The 16,434-nt window shown below is 34.5% G+C and overlaps 1 protein-coding gene across 1 annotated transcript in view; it reads right to left on the bottom strand.

Moving 5' to 3' along the window:
• The window catches only part of ttc28 (tetratricopeptide repeat domain 28), a 289,805-nt gene that overhangs the window by 258,782 nt on the left and 14,589 nt on the right, over window positions 1-16,434 (bottom strand). The gene's annotated exons all lie outside the window — the stretch shown is intronic.

Below are 16,434 nucleotides of genomic sequence, written 5' to 3'. Positions count from 1 at the left end.
TGTGTGTTCACTGTGTGTGTGTGTGCACTTGTTCACTACTCACTGCTGTGTGTGTGCACTTGGATGGGTTAAATGCAGAGCACCATTTCGAGTATGGGTCACCATACTTGACAATGCGTCACGACTTAACTTAACTTAACTTAATAGTTCCCAATAGTTCCACGTTTCCAAAAACCATGAAAATAAAAACTGCAGAAAATAAAGCATATATTTCCATATCAATATGTCAATATGACCCACTTAGCCTCCATACACCCTAAAAATACATTGTAATATCTCTCAATATTTTGCAATAAACTTATACTAATATTGCATTTTATACTTATAATCAATAAATGTAAGTTAACAGGTTATATAGCACAATAATATTTATGTGATGCTTCACGTATATGTATATATGTATGTATGTATGTATGTATGTATGTATGTATGTATGTATGCATGCATGCATTTATATAATATAGACAGAATAAATAGTCCTCATATTATTATTAATGCAAAAATAGTATGTGCAGTATGATAGTATGCAACTGTATGCAACAAAATAAAACCATGTCCTGTGCCAAAAAATGTAAATTATACTATATTATATCAATAATTGTCATATATTATATAAAATACATATAAATGTGTATTTAAAAATGTAAATATGTATTAAAAAATTGTTTTATTAAATATTTATTTATGCGTGTTTGTAATACTATATACGGTGTGAATTCCTTTGTGCATGGATGTACTTGATTAACATTTATATAACAATTTTGCTGTTATATATAGTCCTCATGAATAATTCATTTAAGTACACAAAAGTTGTCCTTATTCATAATCACTTTTGCTTCAAAATAAAATAGGTCATCTCAGAGATGGATAATTTGGTACAAGCCTTCAAACTTTTTATTGCATTTTTTCATTCTTAAATATTAAAAATCAATGTAAAAAATCTGATTCAAAAGATGGCTGTCAATGTTGCCTTTCAAACTTTGCTTGTCCAAAGACATGACTTGCTCTTTGCACTTGTCCACTTGTCTATTTACATGACATATTTCCTATATTTGGCCTAAGTGTTCAAGCATGTAGAACCTTTAATAACCTGATCGGACAAACTTATTGTAGAAATGTATTTACAGGGCTTTAATACACATCTTGTTTTCCAATACATTGCCCTTTCAAATAAACTGTCTATTAATTAGCCCCTGTTTAACAGACAACACAATTGTGGTGCTTCTAATCAAGTGATAAAAAGCAGTTGCAAATGTTTTACAAAATACACATATGTGCATCACTTTATGTTCGTACAACCAAGTGTGGATACTGGGACAGGCACTAATTCTTCTAGGAAGTGCTCACTGCATCTTTGCAAAGATGATTTAGTTTCAACAAACCAATAAAAAACCAGTGCAAACTGACTCCAGTATATTACACAAAGCCAACAAATGAGATTAGAGCTTGTGGATTTCTATCAGATTGTGCCATTTTGTTTTGCAACATGCATCTATGAACAGTCGGCAGGCGTTCCTCCAGTGCATCCTTCAAACTTTATTTGCATATCATTTGAATCATATCAAAGGTCCCACATTAACAAAATGTGACCTATAAATGCACCATTTATTGATGCAGCTTTGGTCTTTGCATGTACCGGAGCATGTGGGTGAGAGATCGCTGATACAGCGAGTCGTCCGCCTCTTGAGAGGCTGCAGCAGATGTTGGTGTGTGTAGTGTAAGCAGCTGCCCTGCACCCACACCCACACGCACGCACACTCCGGAAGCGTCTTCCATCTTCACACACCCCGAGTCACCATCTCGGCTGTTAACACACCTCTCTCGTATTTAAACCAATTACAGCTGCTCGTCTAGCAGCCAGAGCGCGACCAATTACAGCGGGGGCAAAGCGCGCTCCCGTATGCTGATGTGCCCTTTCTCTAAACTTGTTACTCTACTCCATGCCCGAGTAGGTAAATGTCTTTATGCACGTCTCTTCTGCACTACTAGTGAGCGAGAGACGCCATTAGAATTTTACAAAGCACGGCAAAGCTCAAAACAGACAAACATGAACCTAGTAATGCATAATAATACACTTAAAGCCGCACCGCCAAATGGAATCATTAACATAATGTTTCTAAATAGCTTTTAATGCAAGAAATGCATGCTTAGTATGTAATGCATGGTAATGTGTGCTTGCATTGTATTGGAAAGCATTTGCATCTATTTGTGTTATGCAAGTACGCAACTTAAAATGTGATTATTTCTAAATCAAACTCAGAAATATAGCTAAATGTTATTCTGGGACTTGATTTGTTTGGACAGAAACATGTTAAACAGTGATATTACGGGTAATATGATATATAATTTATGATGTGGCCTTAAAGCAACATGAAGTGGCATTTGTATTATGTTCAAATTTCATAATGTGATTCATTTCTGAAAGAAACTTGGAAATCTAGCTAAACATAATGCTGGGACATTTATCCAATTGGATTTGATTGGACGGAAACATGTTAAGATGTAAAAATCTAAATATTGAGAAAATGGCCTTTAAAGTTGTCCAAATTAAGTTCTTAGCAATGCATATTACTAATCAAAAATGACGTTTTTATACATTTACGGTAAGAAATTTACAAAATATCTTCATGGAACATGATCTTTACTTAATATCCTAATGATTTTTGGCATAAATGTTTTTAAATAATTTTGACCCATACAATGTATTTTTGGCTATTGCTACAAATATACCCCAGCGACTTAAGACTGGTTTTGTGGTTCAGGGTCACATATATGATGTGGCCTTAAAAACAACATGAAATCGCATTTGTAATACATAAAAAAATTTCTAAAAGAAATGTAGAAATCTAGATAAACATAATGCTGGGACTTGATTGGATATGTTAAGCTGTGATATTATTGTTTAATGCAATTTTTGACATACTGTAAGATTTTCAAAAGTGGAGAAAGTTACTATATTTAGATGATTGGTTTTTCTCTTTATAAAATCTACTGGTAAACCATGTTTAATTAGACTACAGACATAAATAAATTAAGAAAGTAAATGTGTTAAAGTTAAGTTAGATAGTTAATTTCATGTTGATTTGAACCCAAATACTCACAAGCTGCTAAAATCTTATCACATGGTATTCAGATAAGATACAGCTGTGACCTTGTCCCCAGCATTACACTCACTCCAGAGACGGACATGTTTGTCCATCTGCCTAAAAGCATCACTGATATCCGCTGCCCTTGTCTGTCAAAACCTCATTTGCATATTGACCCCTCACCCAATAGGAGACGAGCTGCAGCGTAACAGCATCGCCACGTCAAACTAAAAAGGGCCAGATTGATAGCGACCATTTAGAAGAAAGATAAACCATCAATTTCACGTCCGTCTGACAAAGAGATAGATTGGATCGTTTTGTTCTTTGTCCAAAAAGTCTCTCAGATCTCAGAGTGTGTTCAAGAATGTTCTCCAGCGCTGATTCTGAATCTGGAGAAATACTACTACTACTAATAATAATAATTATTATTATTATTATTATTATTATTATTATTAATTACATTAATAAAAGAAGCATCATTTCATACAAATATATATATTTATTTATACATACCTTGTAACAAAATCTTGTAGTGAACGTTGATATTCACTCAGAGCTCAATATAAATATAATAATAATAAAATAATACATTTTATATTTCTATACAGAATTTTTACAATTAATAATTTTTATACATATACATATTTATACATAAATCATTCAAATGCCTCTCAATATGATCATAACCTAAATAATATTTATTTATTTAATGTTTTTAGAATTTATTTATTTATTCATTAAAACAGAAATATATAATTTTATATTATTTATTTATTCATTCATTTAATAAAACAAACATTATTTTTTATACATATTTTATTTATTCATTTATCGTTCAAATGCTTCATTGTGATCATCACCTTAACAAAACTTATAAATACAGCTACATAAAATCTCATAGTAAACATTGATATTCACTCACAGCTCAATGCAATAACAACAATAATCATTTATAATAATGTATAATTTAATAGTTTATTTTACATAAAATATTATATATTTAATATTTTTGTTTGTTTGTTTGTTTGTAAAACTTGTAAATACAGCTACAAAAACAAAATCCGGTAGTAAACGTCGAAATTCACTCAGTGCTCAACATAAAACATGTCACCCCAGCAGCCCTGAACCGCTTTTCATTGACAATCTGTTAAACGCAACACAAAGGGGAACATATGTTTCACGAAACGAGCCGAAACGTATTTAAATTCGGGTCCACATCGTCGCCTCCCTCATTTACTCAACAAATGGATCCGTGGCCCGATCCGAGCAGAATAATGCGTTAAGTGTCACATGCGCTGCTTTCAGAACCAAGTTGTGACCTTTATGATTGCACACTATTTACAGCAGCATAATGCAACGGCTCCATTTCCTTCTAAAAGCAGGCCATTGTAAAGCCCCCGAGAGAAAGACGGGATTGTGGAATTACTCGCTTGAACGGTGAATTTGCAGAGATTACGCACTGGGTCGTTCCTGTTATGCTGAACCTTTTGAACTGCAAGAAAATGAATATTCTTGTGTTGTAATTAAGTGACGGATTTCTATAAAAGCGACTTCAGAAATCTGCCCTGGTTAAACTGAGACGCATAAAATGCATTAATTATAACTTGATGATTTGACAAGAAATCATAAAATTCATGAAATACTGATGATTGTGCTGCTGTTTTCCCTCCAAAATGATGTCACGTCCGGGACGATGATGTCATTAAAGAACTGGCTTTTGTTAGTTAATGGAATTAAAAAAATATTATTTATTTTTTTTAACTGAAAATGATATTGAGTACACAGGGGAAAAGGTATGAATTGATTATCAGTTATTTAGATATTATACGTAACTAATTAAAATAAATAATTAAAAAATTTGAATTATTTAGAGATTATTAGAAATGTAAAAAATATAATATAAATATTTCTGAATAATGTTTTTATTATTTAAAATTCATCAACTTATTTTTAAAATTATGAGTCTAATACTTTTCATATATAAAAATTTGACTTATAATTTTATCCATAAATATAACAAAATTAATTAAAATAATAATGGCAATAAAACATGTTTTGTTTGAAATATTTAGAGATTATTAGAGATTAAAAAAAATAAGGAAACACCTAGAATGTTTCTGAAAATCTTAATTTATTATTTACAATTTATCCCTACATTAACTTTAAAATTAGAGTCTAATACTCCTCATATAAGACTCCTAATATTATATTTAAATATTAAAAATACTAATAATAGCAATAAAAATATTTTGCTTGAAATATTTAGAGATTATTAGAGATAAAAAAGAAACACCTGGAATATTTCAGAAAATTTTGAGTCTAATAATTCTATTATTTAAAAATATAAAATGTGATGTAAAAATGTGTATGTATGTGTGTGTGTGTGTGTGTGTGTGTGTGTGGTAGCCAAAATGATTAGAGCACTAGTATTTTCTCCAGCTAAAAAATGTTTTAAAGTCCCCATGAAATCAAAATTAAAGTTTTTTGGGTGTTAGTATCAATATGTTAGTCTTAAGGTTATCTATAAGCCAGTATGCTCCAAAACAGTGACAAAATTCGGATTTAGAAGACAGAAGCATTCAAAGCTTGCAGTTCGTCACTTTCGCCAAAAGAGTTTCATATTGAATGTAGGGGATAATCTATTAGACCGTGGCTGTCAAATGCGGCTTTACCGAGCTCAACGGCTCTGGCCTGAGCAGATATAAACCAATGCTATTGGCTATTTTAAAAAGGGGGCGGGGCTGCTCGATATGTCCCGCCCTGTCTTCCTGTTTCAGTTGAAATTACGTCACCAAATAGAATAACCCTGCACGTTTCAAGGCACTTCAGGGGACCTTTAAGTCAGTTATTTGTATCTTTTGCTGTAGTGTGTCAGTAGGAAATATCAATTTACATTTACATTCATTTTGCCATTAATTGTAATAATCCAGTGAGATTTTTGTCTGACAGCAGCCAGTGCTCCACACAGAGATCTGATCATCATCATCCTCATTTTACAGCATTTTTACACAAGTGCCTAAACTTTTAACAGTACTGTAGCTTTGCAGGTAGGTTTCTTGAAGCGTCTTGGAGATGTTGCCACAGTTCTTCTGGATTTAGTCTGTCTCAGTTTGTTCTGTTTCTTCATGTCATTCCAGACAGACTGATGATAATCAGATCAGATCTCTGTGTGGAGCACTGGCTGCTGTCAGACAAAAATGTCCCTGGATTATTACAATTAATGACAAAATTAATGTTTGGAAATGTAAACTGATATTTAAAACCATTTTTATTGGCCACCACTGTGTGTGTGTGTGTGTGTGTGTGTGTGTGTGTGTGGGGTGAACGTTTTTAAAGGATAAAGGAGCAGGATCTTTTGAAGGATCAGGAGGAGATGTCTACCTAATTTGGAGAAAGCAGTGAGACAAATGGTCATGTGATGCGTTCGGCGCTAAGCAGTGACACGGCGCTCGGCTCTCATCTGCATGTGACCCGCTCTAAGATCTCAGATACGTGTAACGATGCTTTACGGTAACGAGACAATCCTGAATCCGGCTTTAGCAGGGAACTTTGAACTCCGTATTTCTTTGTTCTTTGATAATTGAATGGCATGGACTATTTCAGGGCAGCTGAGCAGAATATTTCAAAACACAGAGATTACAGTCAAATTACTGGAGCGGGGAAGAGCGGCTTTATGTTTTTAATTAGCAAACGGTTTAACGTTTCACTTTCACGATGTCAGTAAAAGGTATTAGTGGTTGAGTACGGGATAAACGCTAAAGACTAGCTAATTATGTTTACCATAAGTGGAGTTATTACATTGACCTTTATAGGACCTATAACACGCATGTAACCCGTTTGTGGAAAGTTGCGGTGTGAAAAACACGTGTGGATACGGGTGGGGTTTGAAGACAGAGGCATGATGTCATAACAACAGCTCTGATACTTCACTGCCAGAACGTCTGTATGTTTTGATATGATCTCATCGACTGCAGTCTCATCTACTGAGATTTCACCAAACTTTTTTTCTAGGCTCAGCTGTAATAAGAACAGCCTGTTGTCCTTAAGGATGCATCCATGCTTCCCTCTGGTGTTCGCTTCGGGAAGTGCAGATCTTTTTGAGTGAGTGTGTGTGTGTGTGTGTGTCATATGAGGACACAAATTTGTATAATGACATGGGTATTACAAGGAGAAGGAGACTTATGAGGACATTTCCCCATGTCCCCATATTTCAAAAGGTTTATAAATCATACAGAATGAGTTTTTAAGTAAAAATGCACAAAGTTTCCTGTAAGGGGTAGGTTTAGGCGTAGGGCGATAGAAAATACGGTTTGTACAGTATAAAAACCATTACACTTATGGAATGTCCCCACAATTCACAAAAACAAACCTGTGTGTGTGTGTGTGTGTGTGTGTGTGTGTGTGTGTGTGTGTGTATCACAAGCATGTCCCAAAAATTATAAATTATTTTAGCATAAAGAATGTGTGTGTGTGTGTGTGTGTGTGTTTACTATATGTTGACTATATGTATTATATGTTACATTTTAAATCTATATATTTGTATCACTCTCAATAGTGACTCTCATTAGATTTACTGTAATACATTTTTTACTGCAGTACAGCACAAAAATTACCATAATGTTATTCATTTTAACATATATTAAATCAGTACATATCAGTTTTATTATAGCATTATTTATATACGGTTATTATTGTTAATATTTCAAATTAACCTTTATTTTTATGCTTTAATTGTATTTCTTTATTTATTTATTTGTTTATTTATTTATGTTTTTGTCATTTTTATTATTATTTTTTCCCCGTTTCAGTTTAATAAAAAAATTAAAGTGCAGCAAAAAATTAAAAAATTAAATATAGAAACGTTGCCTTGGCAACTAACTAAAATAAGTTTAAATAAATATTTGTATTTTATTTTCTTTCACTTTTATTTCTGTTAACAAAAATGATTTAGTTAACTATAATAACCCTGGTACAAATAAAAATACTGAAATGAAAAATGTGCTTAATTACCATTAAATGAATACATTTGACCCTAAAATGGACATAATTTGTTATAAAATATAAACAGGGAAAAAATGAAATGAAATAAAAAAATTTTTAATTAAATAAATAAATTTTAAACAATTTCACAGGTTTAGTGAGATTCACCTTTTTTTCTTAGAACTGTAAGCACTTTCAGGACAGAGTACAACATTACATATCAATAATACACATAAGACATTGGCCCCGCATTCTCTACGTGACACAGCTAGCCGCTAGTGACATTCATATGAGCAAACCAGACGCGTTCACATCCTTCTAAAAACAATGAAACACCTTCTGAATGCTTGGCTTCATCTCAAAGACACTTTTAAGCATCTGTGATGGAGTAATTCCTCTCTTAGAAAGAATCTGAGAGCCGCTTCACTCATTCACGATGTCAAGCGCCAGCACTGCCAGGGTTCGGCTTCTCCCATGTGGCAATGCATGTTAAACTGCGCAAGAGGACACAAAGTCTGCAAAGCAGTGGCGTCTAGGACACTTTCGGCCTCGAGGGCCCTATTAACATGAAAGGGGCCGAGAACTCGCACAAACATGGCTGTGTAGAGTCAATTCAAAAGCCCAAACTGTTTTAGTTTATTCATCCAGCGAAGCACTTCAGGGCCTCTCTGTGAATATGTAAATTGAACAAGAGAAATGCAATGGGAAAAAAAGGGAGCAAAATCAAACGCAGAGAAGAACAGAAATCCAAAGCTTATGATGATATTTACAGAGCTTGAACTGATATTGCAAGTGACTGTTTCTGACGACCGTGAACCTTGAAAACAATATTAAAACAGCTTCACTGAACAACAAACAGCTCAAAAATGGTCAGGATGGTCCTAGTCTATTTTATCTAGATTTTTTTCTCAATTTTAATGGTGGTGCTTTTTCTCCTGAAACTTCTCAGAAACGCTTTTATCATGCTGATGTCACTCGAAACCCTTCCAACTAGTTGCGTCTTTAAATTCATTCCCTTTAAAGCACCGCTGCTGCCGCCATCAAAGCTCTGCTGTAACAAACTCATCTCCTTCAACAAAAACTATAAAGACTTGGAGAAAATCACCTGCTGTGAGCAACCTTCCTGTTATTATATACAATCCGCAGGTCTCAACTGATGGTTTAGTGCGATACAAATTATTTAGATGTTCAATATCTATTGGATAACCATAGGTTAAAACTGCACTGCAAACACAAAAAGGTAAACACTGCAATTAAGATACACTAAAAATGTGATAATAACAACAATTATTTTTACAGTACAATTGTAAAAGTGAAATAATAATAATTATCATTTTAAGTATTCATTTTACAGTGAAATATTATAATAGTATTTATTTTATTTTTAGTAGTATAGTAATAATAATAATAATAAAATATAGTAAAATTATTATTGTAATTAGTATTATTAAAATATTATTATAAAAATATTTTCAAATCATGATTTTTCCAATAAAGATTGTGATTAAGATTTAAAATGCAATTTTCCATGTTTCCTGTGCTTGTTAAATAATATATTTAAAATAATAATAATAATAATAATAATAGTTTTTGTTGTTGTTGTTGTTAGTAGTGGTAGTAGTATTTCACTTTCCTACTGTAAATATTATTATTGTTGTTGTACTATTTTTGTTTAATATTTTTTGTAGTAGCAGAAGTAACAACAACAACAATAATAACAAATGTTTAATATTATAATTATAAATGTATTTATACCAGCCTAATACAAGTTAAACTAGTCAACTTAGCGACTAGACAGTTTCTGAAGCACGATTTTCACATCCCTATTCAGCATGACCTGAATTTAAATGTACCGCTGTAAATCATAACTAGATCTCTGGAGAGTAGAGTCCGTGTGTTTTTAATGCAGTATATGTCATGCTTGCGTGTCATTAACGCTGAGCCCCCTTTTCAGCGCTCTTCCCGAGGAGAAGATTACGGTGTGGTCTGAATATTGCTTTATAAGAACAGGGTGCCAGAGATGTCAAAAGAAGCTCGAGCCGCAGTGCAACATGGGAAAACGGCCCTGTGGGCTGTTTCTTTGGCATCCAGAGTGGAGAAGAGACGGTCTAAAGATCTTCCCAGACTCACAACAATGAATCGGGACTTTCAAGAGGGACGTTTCGATTGCATAAGGCGCTTTGATTTTAAAACACAAGACAGGTTCTGTGATCTGAATGGAATTTCCTTCATATAAAAGACCAGACAACTTCTCATGTTTCACGACATAACGATCATTGATTGAAACACAGATGCAGAAACCAGTAGACTAGAATGCATTTATAAGCTGCATGTTACAAGGATTTCACCATGATTCTGAAGTTTTTAACACTAAGACGAGTAGAGACAGACAGACAGAACAACAGACAAAAAGGTACACTCTTAAAAATAAAGGTGCTTAAAAGGTTCTTCACAGCGATGCCACAGAAGAACCATTTTTGGTTCCACAAAGAACCATTCAGTCAAAGGTTCTTTAAAGAACCATCTCTTTCTTACCTTTTTATAATCAGATGTTAAAGGTTCTTAGAGCGATAGATAGGGCAATAGAACAATACAACAACAGAGCAACAGAACGATAGATAGAGTAACAGATCAGGAATAGAATGATAGACTGACCGAGCAATAGACGGAGTGACAGACAGAACGATAGATTGACAAAGCAATAGATAAAGCCACAAAAGATAGATAGAGTGACAGAGCAATAGACAGACAGAATGATAGATAGAACATATAGATGATGATAAATAGAGGGATGGATAGAGCGATAGTAAAACGGGTGCGTTTTCCAAAAGCATCATCACCTAACTATGGTTGCAAGTTCCACTGAACTCAACTGGTAGCAACAGAACTTGCGACCATAGTTGCTTTTAGGAAATGCAGCGACAGCGACAAAATGACAGATAGAGTGACAAAATGATTGAGCGATAGACAGAGCGATAAAACGAGATGGAGTGATAGAGTGACTGAGCGATAGAGCGACAAAAGATGATAGTGATAGCCTCAGAGCGATACATAGAGCGACTAAATGATAGTTAGAGCGATGACTAGATCAAGAAAAGATGATAGACAGACAGACAGATAGATAATATTCGATATCAACCAAGCCTTTATCAAAGCATCTTTACAATATGAGATCCATCTGTGCTTTAAAACAGGTGAGCAGCGTCATTCATCCCGCTGTGCACTGATCTGAAAATTGCGAGTCATTGCATGCTTCGAATTTGCATTCATACACCAGTTCATGCATAATCCCTCAGTCTGTGTTTAAACAACATGGTCCATGGCATCGGTCTTTGATCAGCGCGAGGCCTGCGAACGGAACGGACGCAATCAGATTTAAGAAATAAAGACGGACAGGGTGAATCTGCATGAATTATCGGCGCTTTGAAGTCGCAACAGCCCCCCGGAGAAACATCCAGGTGTGAGACTTTCCAGTCCTCGCGTACCTGAGCGCTTGCAAGCTCGAAAACCACAGCCTAGCAACCGCACAGAATGAAACAGTGCCTGGGACTTTTTCAAGAAAAGGGATAACATGCGGGGAATGCGAGGGGAAAAAAAAGAAAAAGTCTAGACGTCCTCACAGAAAAACGCTTTCAACCCGAAACGCTCGATCTAAATGACAAAGAGATAAAAAAGCGCATTTAAAAGGATAAAGACTAAACCCCGCAAATACAACGGCGAGCGACTGCAAGGCCTTTCAGCGTATTTTTGTGTCGCTGCCACACGTGTTTGGATGCACAGTGCCGCTCCCACAGTTTTCTCCTTCCCATGGGCCCTCTAAAGGGGCAAAACACGGCTGTTGTGCCAACACGGACATCTATGCGAGGCTGGGAAGAGGAGGAGGGGCGGTCAGCGCTGACAGAAGTAAATAGCCTTCTCAGAGCGGCTGCAGCTATTGAGCCTTAATTAAAGCCGACCTCAGCTGGCGACCCCGCCGTGACAAACCAGCGGGACTATTGCTATGACCCTGCCCTGCACGTCACCTCCATGCATCTTCACTCCACTGCACTCGGGTGCTGATAACTAAGGCTGAGCAGTACGTTCAATATTTACCAAATATGCAACATTCATTTGTTGCAGAAACAAAATCATTTTTCATTTGGCCATTATGTTTTCTAAAGTTCTCACCAATAGGCCATTTGGATTCATTGCCACAAATCAGTTCAGTTCAGTTTCAATGAATGGGTTCAATGATTCATTAGCTTCATCACTTATGGTAATTCGCATGGTTTATATGTAATACTGATGCATAACATCTAAATATTTCTTCCTTTTCATTCCATTTAATGAAAAAGCGTGAAAACCAAACCTTGATTATTTTTAAATCACATTTTACTCTTTAAACACCAAAAAAAACAAAAGACTGAATTCACTGAATACTATCAATGAATAACATAAAACAGCAAAAACATATTTTAAATATTAAGATTTTAGTATAAAATATTAATGATTATGATATAGATAAGATTAAATTAAAAATGCCAAAAAAGACCAAAAGACCTAAGTCCTAATAACTATTTTTTTTTTTTTTATATAAAATAATTAGAATAGATAGATAGATAGATAGATAGATAGATAGATAGATAGATAGATATTAAATAACAATTGGCATAATACAACAATAAAATGCTATTCCAATCTGCAAAATCAAACATTATCACACGGCTGAAGAAAAATCAATATTGAATGTGTTTTTTTTAGTCATACCGCCCAGCTTGGACACCAAGTCCTCTTATGATGTAAACTGAAAACATACTGAATCTGCATCTCCACGGTGCGAGCACAAACACTTACAGCTAAAAACACTGATGTCTCAAGTCTTTCAGCGTCCTCAAGCTCTCGCAGGAGAATGCTGATGAAGCAACACTCGTCTGCGTTCATTTGCCTTCTCTTCACATTCATCACTCGCCATGGCCTCTCATAAAGGGTTGAGAGGCGTCTGAGTGTGTGACAAAGAGGAAAAACATCAACAGCTTTCAATCAACACAAGGACTTACAACCAGTTTATCATTCTACTGCTCTTGCCTGCCTGTCAGGTGTGAAGTACTGGCTCATTGAGCAAGTTTCCCCACAAAAAGGCCATTTTAAATGTCTACTGTGTCTTTTCCTGCCATATACAGTGAGGGATATTCAGAGCTGTAAACACAAGTCCAGATTACAAAAACAAACACTTAGAAATGTCTGAATCTCATTCATTAGATCAAGTGTGAAGAATGTGGTTTATTATTCAATCTACACCATTCATACTACATCAGTGATAGCTCAAAGCATGCCTCTTGTTAAGATAGGAGTACTGTTATGTTTCAAAATAATCAGACTTTGGTTTTTGCCATGGAATATGATAAAACTGACTATTAAATTGCATCAATAATGTTCAAAAGTTTTGGGTTGATAAGATCTTTGAAAATAAGTATTTTCTGCTCACCAAGGCTGCATTTATTTGATCAAAAATACAGGAAAAACAGTAATATTGTGAAATATTATTACAAATCAAAATAACTGTTTTCTATTTGAATGTGTTTTAAAAAATTAAATTTATTACTGTGATGTAAAGCTGAATTTTCAGCATCATTACTCCACTTGTGTTACACCTCTTTTTGTCACATGATCTGATATGCAGATCTTCTGCTCAAGAAACATTTCTGATGTTGAAAACAGTTACTTTTTAATAATTTTGTGGAAAACAGGATTTTCCAGGATTCTTTAATGAATAGAAAAATGCAAAATAACAGCATTAATTTGAAATATAAATGTTTTGTAAAATGATAACGTCTTTACTGTGACTTTTGGTCAATTCATTGCATCCTGGCTCAAAATAAAGTATTCATTTATAAATAAAGTATTTAATTTATTAAAAAAAAAAAAAAAGAACCTCAAAGTTTTATTTAGACTGAAGGAGGGACTCGCACTATCAAAAAAACAAAAAACAGAATATGACCAATCACAACACCTTATCAACCAATCAGAGAACTGGAACTCAAATACTAGGAAAGTTTGAACATCGCTTTGAAAAATCTACTTTATAGCTATATTTTTACTCTAAATGAACTACTGTATAATTTCAATCAATTTTTATTTTTTATTTTAATTGAATAGAATAATTTCATTTATTGAAGGAACATCTGAGACAAAGTTTATACTCCATTAAGTCCCTGAAAAATAAAAGAGAAACTACAGTTTTCTTCTGGGCAATGTCATAACTTCATATTTGTTTGTTTAATTGTGTTTTATGAGTCTATTGGCAGAAACACTCCGCATGTGCATAACGGGGCAAATCTGCAGTGTTTCAGGCCTGTAAAGTCGGTGGAATGTTGCTGTTATTGCAGTTATTGTCCTCGCAGCACAAGTTTGCCGTTGAACCCATCCAGGATTTCCACAACAAAACAGCAGTTCGGCTCCACACCCACTACTTCCTCCTATTCTGCTCCAAAAGGAAGCACAGCCTCTCCGATACAGGGATCTCTGTCTGCTGGTTCCCACAAAACTTCCTCGGCTAGATCCCGAGCACTGCACTTGTGGCGTTGGTTAGTTCGAACACTCCCCGTCGTGTCTCAGAGGAGCCCGCTGCTCATAAAGACAACAATTTCACACATTTTGGTTGAATAAAATGCAACCCATGTTTCTGCCCTTTTCTCTGTGCCAAAAGAGAAAGTCCCGCCTCTATGGCTCCGTGCAGCAAATGAAAAGCCAGAAAGCAGAAGACGGGCAGCTGTGCATGCAGAGGTTGACGTTCCTCGCTGGGTTTGGGTTTTGCCACATGTGCTTTGGGCCGGGAGGAGAGGACTGTGTGGTCAGAGCGAGACCAAACCGAAGTACTACTCACGTCTGCGCAAAACGCTTTTCTCTCAGAGCGTTGAGGTGGTTTACGAATGAGAAAAAGCCCATTTTAATATCCTCAGTTCTTATTAAAGCCAACATGTTTGCGTGATTACAAAATACTTACAACTAGAGCTGTTAAGATTGCACACATATGTGTGCGTCTCCCGCTTCAAAGCAGAACAAAAACTTCGACAAACAACCTAAATTGTTATAATACAAATATGCTGGCTGACAGTTTTATCCGAAGCAACTTATGACACACTAATTTCAGGTGCAGTACCAATTTACGAACACTAAAGTCACCAGATATGAGCAGGATATCAACATCCCTACAGTTATTTTGTCACACCTAGTTAAGATTGAACCTGCAACATTTCTATTACCAGCATAGAACTAACCATTGGGCTTCAAATACTGTATCTTAATACAGTTCAAAGGTTTGGAGGAAGAAGGCTTTTCTGCTCACCAAGGCTGCATTTATTTAATCAAAAATACAGTAAAATCAGTAATATTCTGAAATATTTTTACAATTTAAAATAAGTACTTTCCATTTGAATATATTCGAAAATATTATTTATTCCTGTGACCAAAGCTGACTTTACAGCATCATTACTCCAGTCTTCAGTGTCACATGATCCTTCAGAAATCATTCTAATGTGCTGATTTGCTGCTCAAGAAACATTTCTAATTATTATCAATGTTGAAAACAGTTGTGCTGCTTCATATTTTGATGGAAAATATTCTTCTTGATTCTTGAATAGAAAGTTTAAAAGAACAGCATTAATTTGAAATTGAAATATTTGCTAAATTATTAAATGTCCTTACTTGCACTTTTGATCAATTTAATGCATCCTTGCTGAATAAAAATATTAACATCTTACAGACCCCGAACTTTTGAACAGTGTAACGACTTGTAGTCAAACAAAAAGGGTTTTCAATGGCAGATACTGATGTAAATGATGGCAAATAATATGTATACTAATTGTTAAATGAATCAAAAACTTATTTTACACGATATGCACACAAATTGAAATATTTATAATTTATTAAAACAAGCATAAACTAATGATAATAATCTCAATATGGACAGTAATGGGTTTAAATACCAGTTTATTTATAACTAGAAATCTAAGAAATATTATGTATTTGATCTGTAGGAGATAAAATAAAAACAAGCCAGAACCGCAACTGATGATATAAAGCTAGTAAATAATATGACGCATCCATGTTTTGTGGAACTGCGTCAGAAACTGATACCAACTACAACTTGTAGTTACACAAAGAAGGGTTTCAATGGCAAATACTGATGCAAATTATATACATGCTATAACTGCTATAATGAATCAAACACTTTGAATAATATGCACACAAAAAAACAAAACAGAAAGGTTCCCATCAAGGCTAATAATCTCAATATGGGCAAATATCATCCAATTAAACATATTTTGTGGGAACTATGCCAGAAACCGAATCCAACTAATCAAAATATCTCTATATAATTAATCTAGTT

The sequence above is a fragment of the Onychostoma macrolepis genome, chromosome 10 (assembly GCF_012432095.1).
Source record: "Onychostoma macrolepis isolate SWU-2019 chromosome 10, ASM1243209v1, whole genome shotgun sequence".
In the NCBI taxonomy this organism is placed as follows: Eukaryota; Metazoa; Chordata; class Actinopteri; order Cypriniformes; family Cyprinidae; genus Onychostoma; species Onychostoma macrolepis.
This window is presented reverse-complemented; position numbering and strand designations above follow the sequence as displayed.